This window comes from Cyrtonyx montezumae, unplaced genomic scaffold, assembly GCF_038088225.1.
Source record: "Cyrtonyx montezumae isolate F1298 unplaced genomic scaffold, pur_monq_1.0 scaffold_3, whole genome shotgun sequence".
Lineage (NCBI taxonomy): Eukaryota > Metazoa > Chordata > Aves > Galliformes > Odontophoridae > Cyrtonyx > Cyrtonyx montezumae.
In genome coordinates, this window is record NW_027072034.1 from 132,445,223 (window position 1) to 132,457,440 (window position 12,218).

Consider the following 12,218-nt stretch of genomic DNA (forward strand, 5'->3'; position numbering starts at 1 on the left):
TTTTGCTATTCAAACAAAAAAAAAGAGGGGATAGGTTTCCTGCCTCTGTGTGTACTGAGTTGCTAAGACAAAGGAGAAGAAAGTAGTTCATTTGAAAAGACAAAATCAACACATACACACAAAAGCTCAGGAATAAATTTACTGTAGAAATGATAAAGATATTACTATTTACCTGTGCAGTGTGCTGTGGAAAAAATCCTGTCTACTTTTAAGATGCACCTTGATAAATGGTGAAGGAGGTTTTGCAGGTTGCCAGAAATATCAAAGAACTGGATATATGACCAAAAAAGTTCCTCCCATCTTAACTGTCACTTTTTACATTTCTAAGATGAGAAAATGCTGCACTTGAAACATGGTCATTGGACCCGAAAAAAAGAGTTAGTAGCTTAGTATAGCTGGTACTAGCTTAAGGAACAATATTTGCACACAAGAATGAGACTTGCTTGTGTTGTTTTGGAGAAACCGTACAAGAAATTTCTGTACAGGTTTAAAATCAGAAGAATTACTCCATTAGAAAATGCACTTTCTGACTGAACATCGCTTCGTGTGTGGATTGAGTGCAGAGCACTGTATCCTAGCAACTACTAAGGACCACTGGCTTTATAAATCAATCTCTGCCAGAATATCACAGAAACCACTATAAATGGGAAACATTTAGTAGTCAGAAGGCTTTCTACTTCGTCCAGTTTCTGGTCTGCACAGAAAACTCTTTTCAAGTAGATAATATCAGCATTTCTTCATAAGTGAATTGAATTTTAAACCTAGTTCAGGTAGCTTTTTTTCTAGCTCCCCTGGGGTATATGTCCAGATGTCCATGAGAAGTCTCTCTTTACCATGTGGGCTACCTGACATTCTCAAAAACAAAAAATTATCTGAAGCTTCATTAGAAAACAACAACAATAAAAAAGGCATTGAAGCTAAGAAAACCGACTAAGTGACTTGACATGCCAAGGAGTTATGTCAATTAGGTATTTCCTTTATTTACAGTGCTGGGTGCATTGGGATCACTCATCAAACATGAACACCAAAGAGAGAAACGACTACATATTTAAAGGCATAGCACATACATATTCATTACATACTAAGGGCATGGACAGGAATTCCAAGAAATGATTGATATCTCTGGTGTCATGGGATTAAAGCTAATAGTCATTTTTTGCTGTAAATTTCCAATCTTTTAAGAGTGTTGGTGTAGCTCAAACCAGTTCCCACTGATGTTACATTGAGCTGAGGCACCTGCTTTGCCATCTTATCTTCAAAAACAGGACATCTATCCTATTTTCTTATCTTTGCTTGACAACAAGTTCGGTGGACTCCACATTTTGTTCTTGAGCTAGCATTTGCACAAGCCTCCTGTCATTCAGCTTATATCTGCTCAAGTTGCTCTCACAATATTCTCATGATTCAGCACAAAAATGAAATACAGATGAAGAAGGAATGAATAACACTGGATAAAACTCCAGGAGCTTTGAGAAGAGCGATAAGAGCCAGTCAGATCTATGGATGCGACCATACCCTTCTATGCAGTAAATTAGCTTCCAGTGTTATGTTCATTTATAACATTTAAATTGTATCTGATTGACAAAAACATTCAGTAATTCTTTATTTTTTCATTTTTAATAATTTCTAATAGTTTCTCTGTTCCTGTATCTTCTCTGCTTCACAAGATTCTAGCATCTACTGGTGCAGCTAATGCAGTGAGCCTGGATCTTCCATGTTAGTGCACTGGAAAATCCCATTTTCATTTTGTATAAAGTACAGAAGATAATTTTAGGCTTAGGTTAGGGTTTTATTTCAGAAATACACCAGTTGTTTTGTCACACTGCGTAACACTGATATGTAAGAGGAAAAAAATGCTCTGGTATTGCATTTAATAATAAACGTTATTGAAAGTTTCATTGAATAAAAAAATACATTCACGTATAATGAGATTGTTGAATATTTCAACCACCTTATTGGACAATGTAGCTTCCAACCTTGGGAGAAGTATTAATTACTTAATTTCTCATACAAAATGATGACTATTGTAAAATCACAACATCATTTGAAGAATGTTCTTTGTGTCATTTTTTCATCAGCACTGTCAGGACAAGAGCAGTAGGTGAGTTAAGGGTGAGTTTCCAAAAGGGAGTACTCAGTAAACTCTGACTGATGGCAGTATTCGACAGATCTGACGCTTAGATTGTATGCTCTTTAAGGTGGGAAATTGCTTGTATATCACAGCAAAGAAGCCATACAGATTTGTTGCACCATATAAATAGTAGGCAATCATTCTGCTTTGGAGCTGGAAGTAAAATTAGGAAGGAGTAACATTTTGCTTTTCAAAATTTTCCTCTTTTTAGAAACAATTTAGGAGATAATTTTTCACAAAACTTTTTTTTTTTTTTATAATTAGTAGTGCATTGTTGTAGACGCAGAAGTTATTTCCTCTTTTACTTGTTAATAACCAGCTGATTCATTCTATTCAGAGTTGGGATTGTGTTACACCAGCATCTCAAATTATCTTCACCTTTTTTGTTGTCAAGCTCGTTTGAACAAAACATGTTTATAGCCCCATTGTTCAATCAACAAAGTATGCAATTAGAAATCTTTCGTCTTCTGGTGTACTTAGCAAATCTTTTCAGTGTACAATTTACCACCTGTGGCTTTTCTTCATCTCTGAAAATTGCTGTTAACTTAAATGGCCTATTTCTAATTGCAGTGGGTTTAATTGCTTGGATACACAAGGGTCTGTGTTGGCTACAGTTGTTTTCTGGACATGTTCAGGAAAAATGGATATCTGTGTACAGATGTCTCCAGAAGGGACAGGAATTTTACTGCACACTTCTCCTTAATGGCAACAGCTGTCAGCAGGTTTATGATAACATTTGTGGAATTATACCTCTCCTGAGAAGAATTCCCATTCCAGACCATCTCCATGGGAGATCTCCATAAAGATGCTACCCTGCTGTATGTCTTCTGCTTGGTACGCCCTACGAAATGTGTAGTGTCACTGGAAAACTCCTTCTTGAGCCAAGTGTACTTTTGTTGTTTTCAGAAGACTCTATGACAGTGGTATATGTGACAGTATTTCTTTATTTTAAGAAGAAGAAATGAATGAATGAAAAAAATAATTCAAAAGGATGGAGGTCTTGTAAATGTAAAGCATTTAGATGCATCTCAGCTGGACATTGTGTCTATACAATATAACAAACATTTGGAAAACTGTCAAATGTTTGTGTATTTGTGAGTCCTCAGAGTTTCACCATTTTTAGCGCTGGTGATCATTTCACCAAAAAATTCCTCTAGGAAGTAGACTACTTGTAGTTCATCATTCATTTTCGTATTGCTTAAAAAGTTTGTCATACATTTAGGGAACAAACTAAGTAGTCCGTGATGCAGGACACAGAACAACTCTTGCAGTGGACAATTGAAAAGACTCCTGTGCAGAAAACTCTTTCTCTAATCAGCTAAACAAATATTATAAGAGCTATAAGTCCTCTAGGGCACATTATCTATCTATCTATCTATCTATCTATCTATCTATCTATCTATCTATCTATCTATCTATCTATCTATCTATCTATCATCTATCTATCTATCTACCTATCTATCCATCAATATATCTTATTTTTTTGTTTTTTTCCCATATTTATTCATCACTAACTACAATGGCATTGCAAACCTTGTAGAAGTCTTCAGGCATTAATATAATAAAAATGTGCAGAAACAGAATAATAGATGTCATCTAAGAAATCTTTATTGAATAGTAGATGTATCATAAATAAAGTTATATTAGAAACAAATTTCACACAAGTAGATTTACCTCAAGATTATGAATTACTAAATCCTTCTTGACTGACTCATTAATGCTCAAGCTAAAAAAAAGAGGTTTTACTGATTTTACACTTTAGACTAGGAATTTATATTTTAACAAAACCAGAATATAATCTACTGAACTGTGAGCTGTGTGAAATGAGCTCCAGGAAGTGTTTTAATGACCAGGAAAAGAGAAAGTATTTCAGAACATAGACTAAAATCTTTGAAATGCACATATTTTTTTAAATACATATCTTAAATCTAAGTTTTGATTTTTGTCCAACCATAATGTTTAGTGATAAGATACAGAGTAGTACATACTCATTTAATAATATTTCTCTTAACACACCAAGGGTGTGCTGGGAAGCCTGCTGCATACTTTGCATTGTAATTGCTCATATACAATATATCAACCACTGTAGATTGCGTAGTTATGTATGTTGCATCCTGCAGTTACAAATATTAATAGCTAGCAATACTTAATGAATTAGGCTGTGTCATCGTAGTTCTGCTAGACTTATTGACAAGTCTTTGCATCAGGGTAAAGATTTTATTTTACTTTTTTCTTGTAAGCTTCTGAGCCCCTGTTACAATAGGCTGATTTGAAAGAGTAATCAGACTTGTACAAATCTTCCAGAAAGCTAAAACCTTCCAAAAATGACATGTAAATATAATTTAAAAGATTATCAACTTCAAACTTTGCCCTTGCAACCCTCTACCCCTCCAAAGGAACCTATGGTATGTTAGTCTTGTCCTAATTTTGTTCTAAAGAGCAAATGGTCAGGGAACCTTTTTGCCCTCTATCAGACTGGAAGACAGATAGCACCTGTGACAGGGTGAGGTCAAGATTTTGAGATTATCTGGGTCTGGAAGCAACCTGATTTTCAGGCTTTCTCTTCTCCATCCAACTATGAGGTGTAGTCCAAAGGGATTTCATTGTGTCAGTTTTTGTAAACTTGCCGAGCTTGTGGTCTTACTAGTGCTACCCCTGCAAAGATAATGTTAACTGTGCAAAGGTCTTTTCTGGAGAGTGTCCAAGACCAATACTGAATCAAACTCCCATTCAAGTTACCTAATCACAGATACCTGTTTAAGATACCATTTGGATATCTGCACAGGATGGCATTGATGATATTGCTCCTGGTCCACACCTCTGGAGACGGGGTTAGTCATATCAGAGTACTGGCCATCACAGGGAACCCTAACCCTACTCTTGCCCCTAATCCTGCTTTTCTCTTACTTGTTCTTGAGTTGATTTTTCTTTATAGGGCTCCTGAACCAAGCCTTAAGTGGCCGCCTTGGGCAAATTGAATTGGTTTCTTGGCTCAGAAGGAATACAGACTACACAGGTGGTAGGTGGGCTAAAGGAGCTTACCTGCCCATTGCACACTCAAACTACACATTTTCTCCCTGAATCTTTCTCCAAAACATGCTTTTTCCTTACTTGATAGCTTCTTTCCTTACTTCAAAACTTCTTTCTTTAGAGATGTTCAAGAAGGGCACAGTGTTCTGTCTCCAGTATATCTTCAGAAAATTATTTCTGTATTCCACTTAGGTGCAAAAATCAGGCCATCAGTATCTAGCTCTGGGGGTAAATGTCCTATAAGGTAATTTGTCCCATCTTGTGTCTTTAGTTCTTCCTCATGTAGTCCAGTGTGTCTGCAACATAAACCATTCTTATTAGCATCGACATTAGCAGTAACATTACTATTACCTGAATTGATTGATCCTCCTCTCATTCCTGTCCCAGGGCTCCAGAAGGGGAAGTCTGTCTTAAAATTGAGGGAAGTGTTACTCTGGAGGCTGAAGGAGCACACTGGATACCAGGAACACACACATGGAATATGCAGGTTCTTCACACAATAATGCTATTTTTTAACTAAGAGAAGACAGTGTCAGGGCTGGTGCCAGACATCACATCGATGGCATCTTTGGCAATGCTGATCTAGCTGCTCTTCATGCTGTCAAGAGGTGCACATCAGCTGTGAAAGATACTGCACTTCTCCCAGAATAGCTGCTGTGTCTCTAAAGCCTAGGGGAAAATGTCACCTTTCTCACTAGCTTCCTCACACTTCAACACACAGAGCCAGCAAGAGTTATTTTTGTAGAAGCTTCTAAATTCTGCTTTGGTTTCACTCAGACAGACTGGAATTGGGACGCATTCCCATTTTACACACTTCTCAACTTCTTCGGTGACAACTTCCTTAGTTGCATACCACTTGTTTTTGTTTAGAAGTGGTAAACTTCAGATTTCTTTGTCATGTTTTGTGTCACTTTGTTGTCATTATTGGTGTTTTGTTTTGCTTTTTAGAGGGCAAGGAGTAAAAAAAAGATCAGTTTGGAGTGTATTTCACTTGAGTGTTGCACAGATGTGGTGACAGGAACAAATGTAGGAGTCATTGATTGCATCCCAGTGCAATCCAGTCCAGGTGACTCCAATGGAAATCTGGCTGGTTTCAAGACCTGTTGAATTTGGGCTTACTGAAGAGCAATTAAAACTAAATACTTTTTACAGAAATGATCCTGATCTGAAGCCAAGCAAACAAACTGAACACGGGCTAGTAAATCCTCTCCTGGATAATGATGGCCCTCTGCTTATCGGCTCTTTAGTATTTCTGTTTATCAGTACCAGGTTGCTGCTGGACTCTCTGGATTCTGGCTGTTACTGTGTGATCGGGTGCTGCCTTTGTCCTGTTTTAATTACCCATGAAAACTGATCAAGCAGAAATAATGGACACAATTTCTTCCATTGTTTTAAAGTAGGGTCATATAATTTTATGAGAGACCAAAAGAAATAACAATTATTTATTTCCTATCAAATGTGAGAAATACAACCAGGCTTGGACATAAAAATAGGTCTCTTTTCACCTTTCTTTTATGTTTTTTTCTTGTTGCTGCAGCTTCTGTTTTTAACAGTCTCCTGGTGGGGCAGATAAGCTGCTAATTCTGTTAATGTTTTTATCAAAAACATTATCTGTTAGGTTACTGAAGCTTCTAATTTTGCATTTTATTATCTTGTGCAAGGGAGGCAAAGTATCTTTCATGTTCCATAATCAACACTACAGGAGCACTGGACGTGTAAAGAAGAAACTTCCTGCTAACCATTTCTACCTGCATAAAACTTTTGATAAAATAAATGAAGACTTTTTCTTTGATTGAGATAGCTTTTCAATACTACAAATAAGAAATGTAAATAAGCATAGGCTCCACTGACTTCTGCTTGTGTTGGTACAGGAGTCCCTTCATTTCAAAGAGGTCAGAAACATGTTAGATCCAGAAAATGCTGCTAACTATCAAAAATGGATCATAAGATATCACTAGTTCTCAAGGTTCCTGAAAGGATATTAGCTGAACCAAATCCAGACTTCCTTTGTACTTACAATTTAGTCCTGTCCCAACAAACGGTAATTTAACTGCACTGGTTTCACAAAGGTTCACCAGTACTGTGGTAGGAAATCAGGGAGCATATTTCACAGATAGCTCTTCTGGGCATAACATGATGGCACTAACTCTCGGTGCTTTACAAATCTTCTCTTTAAATTTTAGTTAAGTGGAGGAAAAGGTCTAAAGATTTAGTTATGCATGTGATGTGATCAGAACTACTTCAGTACAGGCATGTGAAGATTAGTCAGATACAACTGTTATTTGTAGAGGATATATGATGCCTGCCAGATTGCAGGAAACAAACACGGATGACAATTGCTTAAGTCATAAATTGCATGTTATCTATGCCTGGTATTTCCTGTGGGATTGGGGAAAAGTTCAGGAATATTTGTTGAGATCCTACTGCAATTGTAAGTATAATCACTGTCATCTCCCCTATATATCGATTAGCTGAAAAATCCCCTATTTGTGCTTTTCTTGTATGATGAAACTGAAAAACTTCTGCTGGTACTCTCAGCAGCTGTTCCTACGTGTATTAGTTGACAATGGATTTGCTTATAGTACAGATGGGATCACTAAATATTTGTTTGTCAGCAAGGAATAGATTAAAAAGTTGGATTTAGTAGGGTTAATTCTCTAGAGAAGGATGCTATTGACTGATTTTATTTATGTCTAGAATTCATGCAAGGGATGCTTCAAACAATATTCTGTACATACATAAATCCAATTTATAACATCAGGAAGAGGTGTAAAATATGATCCCCACTATCTGTAGTCACTGGAGAACCACTTTTTATAAATCTGCCGATGTTCATCTTTGGGTTTGCAAGAGATCTGTCTTAACATTATTTTTCAGAATCAAAATTTTCTAAATTAGTACCCAACACTCTCCATAGAAAAACACCATGGCACTATTTTGGTAATGTGTAGTCACCGCTGTATTTTAATGGTGGTGAAATAATTCCCATATGCATACCACCTTGGGATGTGTCAGATGTGTGTCACTCTGATAACAGAAGGCAATATTTTTAGTACTTATACAGTCATTTAGGGGATGGTATTTCCTCCCTGGAATGTTCTGATTTTTGGCATGTGGTGCGACTACCTTCTGCTGGTATGTTGTATTAAATAAAAAACACTTCCAGGTCTGTAGCACATACTCTTTTTAATGTGATCTTCATCAAAATAGGAAATGAACACTGTAAGGATTGAGAGGAGATAACAGTACAGAGGAAATTGTCCTCTTAATTCTTAAGGCTTTTTTTTTTTTTTGAATCCCAGCAAGATGAACACAAGGATGAAATTATCTTTTACAATCAACATTACTTAGAATCTTGTGGTCTGTGTTATATTTATCCCACTGTACCAGCAATATACTATGATTTAGACATTTGTTTTGGCTTTTAATCTTTGCTCAAATATATACACACACCTCCAGAAAAAAAAAAAAAAGTGGAGTATGTGCACTCATAAATCCATTTGGACTTCCACTCTTCCGAGATATTTCAGAAAAGACATGATGCTTGTAATCAGGACTAGGTGGGGATACTGCCTTCGATTCATTTAGCAACTCCCCTCTCACTCCCACACCATTCTCTTTCTTTGGTTCATTTTTAAGCCTGAAGATGGCAAAGAGAGGAGAACTTGTTTGAAGCTGCTGGAGAAAGAAGACTAGGAGCTTCAGTTTTAGTCTAAACATGATTTATTTTTCTAGGGAAGCTCCCACTTCTTTTCTGAATACAAAAGTCATGTAGAAATCTTTAAATTGTACATATTTTAATGAAGAAGTACTCAGTATATTTTTGGATAAGAATAGCTATGCTGTCAGAGACTAATGTGCTAACCTTTGCTTCAATCAGTTTTTGAAGTCTTTTGGCTACATATGAATTACTGCAAAGTACATACTGTTGTATTGCCTGTTTAGTCACTGGATTTGTGACTAATGTTGAAGCACTTTAGATTATCATGAGTACAAAATGTGATTGTGGTAAATATAATATGCAAATCCTATTTTGCTCCAGAATACCAATTTAGTCAATACTATTCAATATAAATTAATTACATTGATACTGCTAGCAGAGCTTCTGGGCACTAATGTAATGTACATATTTTATGAGAAATAAAAATGAGAAAGAATAACATTTCCATGTTGATCTTTATTTCAATATGGAGAAAAAGATAATCTTATGAAAGGGAAATTTGTTTTGGTGGAGATGCATAGTGGAATATTCTATAAAAATATGCTGTAGCAGCTCAGTAACCAATGCCTTATCTATGTGAAATATTTTTCTTTTCCATATAGTCTGAGATAAGAGCCTAGGGTGATGTTGTGTTGTTAGAACAAATGATCCCCCACCTCTTCTGGACACACTGGCAAACTGCAGGCTTCTATGTTTATTCTTTGGGAGGGGGTTGAATCTTCTGTAATTATAAGAAGCCCTGAATTATGAAATTAAAACTGAGACCAGTACATCTCTTTCCAGATCTAGTTAGTGTGGGGAAGAGCTCCACACTTATATCTCCTCACTACCCACCAGAAAGGAGTCACTGCTTCCTCACATATACTGGGCAGCCCATATCTGACCAGGAGGATCCAGTGAGACCAGCTGAAACCACCAACCTACCATAGTAACACAGCCACATTGGAATCAGATGAGGAAGCCTCAGCTGAGCTGTGCAAGTTATTGAAACAGCTGAAAGAGTGGCCACAAGAGAGATGCTGCTGTCTCTAACTGGCATAACAGTTTGCAAACATCAGTCATGTCGAGATTGAACACAATGAATATGGAACTGAAGTTATCTCAGTTTGACTTCTTTTAGTACTGTGTTCCCCTGCAGAGAATCCTGGCTTATGAATGTGAGGTACCATCATAGCATATCATCATATGCTGGCCAGATTACACTTTGATCATAGTGGAGTAATGTTTTCCTCTACAGTGAAAGCTCCTGAAACATATGCTATGTATAAATCTGCACTTGCTTTAGAAAAAGACTGGATTTAAAATGGTGTTAGTGCTCTGACTCTAATGTAGCAGGTTTAGTTAGAAGTCATACAGGAGTTCAGAGCAGAGGAGTGGATAGAGAATTTGGTTATTTATTTTCCATGTTTCTGGATGCAATGCACCATCACACGCCAGCTTTCCAGAACAGCCATTTGATTTACAAGTCTGAAAGAGTCCTGGCTTGTTAATATTTAAGAGCCACTGTCTTCTGAACTCTCCCTTACACAAGTGTGTGGGGGGGAGTGACTACAGCTTCAGAACTGGAGTCATCCTCTGAAGTTTAACCTCAAAAATACTCAGATTTAGGGGAAGAAACAATGGTGCCTGATTTTAAGGCAGAAAGAGCTGAACACCTGAGCCTGCTCCCTAGTTGTACCCCTTGGAAATGCTTTGCACCCTGACTGGCTCGGCTAAGGAGGGGCAGGAGAAGAGCTGTTGTGATGGGGACACAACACAAAGGGGTGGCTGTTGCCAGCTCCCCATCACACAGACACTCACTCTGCAATGGGTGGGGCAGAAAAGGCTTCATTGCCAGGGGTAAAGAAATTGTTTCAAAAACAGACACCTTCTCACAGGTACATTCTGTTCCTGTGTTCCTGTATTGACATGCATGAAAAAAATCATTTGCAGTGACAGTGCCCTGGTTTCAGTAACCCTGTTGGTATTAGTGGATGTTTCTCCAAGGAGACTTCAGAGTTCCTAAAAACTAACGTGTTGAGGTTGATTATCTGGCCTGCTGGTCGTAACACTGGCACTGTGAAAGAAAGCTTGTTCATATCGTTGCTCCTCTTCCGAGTCAGTTCAATAAATCCTTGCTTGCCTTTGGCTAACGTGTCAACCTGAAGAGTTCAACTCCTCCATAGTGACGATGTGTACGCTCAACCTCAGGGAACACCTATTGCATGTGGCACGTGCCACTCAAAGTGAGGAGAAAAATTGAAGCCCCTAAACCATGCCTCTTCACAATTTGTTCTGCGCTCCTAAACAGATAGAGTCTGGAAATTCACTCCACGTCTGTCTGTCATCTAACACTCCTCTTACTATCTGTAAGAAGAAAGAAATTTTCAAAACTTAACTCTATGGACTGTTCTTTAGGTTTTGAAACTGTAAGTAAGTAGCCATGCCAGACCTATGTTGCACAAGTAATTTTTGGTATAGATTCCCTGTGTATGATTTTATAGACCCCTATGTCTTCCATGAAAAGCAGGGATATTTTTGCAAAGCAAAGTGTCAGTCTACGTTATCTGAAATAATAAATATCCACAATGCCTCACATTCACAGATTTGAACAAACGGGCAATTCTAAATTCGGCTGTTAGAAGCAATCACTCCTTGCATGGTGATAGAGAGTTGCAAATCAACAGTGGACTAACACCTGAGGGAGAAGACAGGCAAAATGGGTACTGCCAAAAGCAGTCTTTCCATAGATGTCCAAGCCTAAACTGGACACATTATGAGGCAGTATGTTGTAATTTCACTCACAGAGATAATCTATTATGAGAAAACTGGCCCTATAACAAAATCAAGAAGGAGTCATTCAACTCACCCCTGCTTTGATATTACAGCCAGGAAGATGGGATTAAATTGGAAGGCAGTTTAATGAATTTGTGGCCATATCAGTGTGATAAACAGAACAAGAATCTGGGAGTGGTGTAGGGGGGTGAAGGATGAGAAAGGAAGCAAAGAAATTAATCTGTCTGCCATGAAAGGGAATATGTCTAATTAGTTCCATACTGGTGCCACACTCAGAGAAGAGTTGAGCCTTGGCTTATGGCTTTGTTTCAGCTGGGATGGAATTGTTTTCTTCAGAGTGTCTGGTACAATGCCACGCTTTGGTTCTAGGAGAAAAGCAATGTTGATAAAACATCAGTGTTTATAGTTTCTGCTAAGCAGTGTTGTATAAAGCCAAGGCCACTCATAGTGAAGGGCCCAAGGTGCTGTGAGGGAACAGAATCAGGGCAGCTGACTAAAACTGGAGAAAGAGCTATTCCATACCGTATGACATAAAGCAGAGGGAGTTTTGAAAGGGATGGG